The following is a 2,418-nucleotide window of genomic DNA, read 5'->3' as shown; positions in this document are numbered from 1 at the left end:
CTGCAGCCTCCTCGAACAGTCTCCCCCACCTGTGTATGTCAGCTGTGTTCCTCCTTTCCCATTAAAATGATTACTGGTTACTTCCCAAACTTGAAACATACAAAGCCTAAAACTCAAAACAATCATAAGTCCTCAAGTATCTGGAAACTAGAAAAATTGGGGATGTGTTGTGTCCCGTGTCTCTCCCCTCTCCCGGAAGCCCCTGCCCGCCACCATATGAAATGAAATGCCTGTCCAACGGTCTCATGTAGAGTCTTCTTCTTGCTGCTCATCAGACAGTGACTTCAGGACCTCCTGACGTTCTTTCGCTATGTTGGCAGGATCAGGCCTCGCACTGTGCTCTCTTGGGCGAACTTTTCTGATCCTAACGATTCCTTCTGCGCTGCGGCTTAGGTTCACCTCTCTCTGACTCTTTGTCTAAGGAGACCTCAACTCCAAGAATGCTACAAGTTTCTTGAAGGGACCGGAGTTGAGGCAATTTACCTTCCCACCCTAATATCAAACGGAAAGGATGTCCCCCTGAGTAGGCATAGCTGGGTGGAATTCCCTTCTTTTCTGCAGAGTGATTATGGCCAAGTCTTGATATAATGTTAGGGTAAGGCCTCTGGAATGCCCAGAGATTGCCTCTCTAGCGCAGGATCGGGGGGGGGGGGGTCCCTAAGATATAGTTGAACAGTTGCCCCTGGTATTGGAATATATCCCAGCCCTCTGCTTGCGATGGCATGCAAATATTATTGTGCCTGGAGCAGTTCGAGGTCTTCAGCGCGGGCTTGAAATTTTATCTGTTGCTCTCGTAAGCTAATTACCTCTTGCTGCAGGATTTCCACTCCCTCATCCTGTGTGTGTTCATAATTCAACAAATGGAGGAGTGTCTCCTTGAGGTTCGTTACAACCTCTGTTCTATAAGGTGCATATAGTGTACCCCAAATTAGGGACAACCTTTGTCTTTAGAAGACCCCTCACTCACCAACCTAGTTGGTGACATGCTTCATCATCGGGGTCCCACCCAGACAGCCGAGTGCCATCTGGGTGTGCTGCGACACCTGACTACAGTGGAGCTGGTATTGTAATTTTATATGTGCAATTAGGTTTTAAAATAAGTGTGATTAAAAGTTGACCAATGCTACTCACTCAAGGTTTTTATTCTGGAGTGATTGGACAACGGTTTAAAATATATTATGGGACATCCTTGCCTGGTTAGGTAGGGTACTAGTGTCAGTAAAGTCGTGTGCTAAGACAGAATGTTAAAATTGGTATACATGTTCAACCTATGTGTCATTATGAGGTTTTCGTCAGGACCAGAGTGCAGAAATCTGGGTGGTATACACACTCTAAGGTGTATCCAGCCCTCGACTTCGTAGTGTCTGAATCACAAACTTGGGATTTATTGAAAAAGGTGTTCTTCTCCTTGCTTCCAGGAAAAAACCTGTGAAAAGAAGTGGGGAAAAAAAGGGGTTGGGGGAATCCAATGGATCGTACATAATAAGGTATGTTACTTGGTTCTTATGCACCTGGTGTCAAACTTTCACATGACGTGTTCCATCTCACGGAAAGTTCACACAGTATGAACCATGGGTCATAACTATCCACAGGCAAACGTGCTGTTTGTTGTATGACTCATAGCTTTCACAGGCAACCGTGCTCAAAAGTACCAGATTTGGTCAGTGGTTTGTGAAATATTCAATATTTAGCCCACACATTCATTGTCGTGTTTAGTCATTTTGGATAGAAGTGTGGGTGTCCAGGTGTTGTAGTGGCGGGGGGGGGGGGTGCGGGGGGAATTCAATCCACACGCAACGCCAGGTCGAATTAGTTAAAATCCAGAAAAATATCCAAAAATAAAAACATAGCATTCACAGAAAACAATCATACCGAAACCATGAATTACTCAACAGTGATACATATTCAAAACAGCGGGAAACGGGTTTGCCGTGGGAGGAATCCACGATCTATGCAAAGTGGGAAGAGGAGGTTGGGGATTAAATAATTCGGGCACCGGAGTAGCTGCGTGGGGTACCCGTGGCAGTGCTATGGTGAAGACGAAAAAAGGAAAGTATTCGTTCAGGATGGTCGGCGCATTGGCACTTACTTGTGGGTAAAGTCTCAAAGGCAGTTAGCCTAAAGGGTCCCCCGGATAGAAACCCCGTCGTCGTGGACTGCCCGCTCACGTAGGGGTAATAAAGGGAGTGAATGACTTCCGTGTTTAGGGGAGGGGCATAGTCACGTGGGGCGTGGTTACTAAGGAAACTACTGCTCGCGTTCAACGCGTCATGGCACGACTGGACATGCCAGTTTTTTTGTATATTTGTATCACGCAACTTTATACAATGAAGACAGGGTGCTGGTGATCCATAAAGATGGAAAAAAGGAGGGGGGATGCATTAGTCTTTATACGAGTGATCTGCCCTCTGATAAACA

This window comes from Lissotriton helveticus, chromosome 6 (assembly GCF_964261635.1).
Source record: "Lissotriton helveticus chromosome 6, aLisHel1.1, whole genome shotgun sequence".
In the NCBI taxonomy this organism is placed as follows: domain Eukaryota; kingdom Metazoa; phylum Chordata; class Amphibia; order Caudata; family Salamandridae; genus Lissotriton; species Lissotriton helveticus.
Note: the sequence above shows the minus strand (reverse complement) of the source record.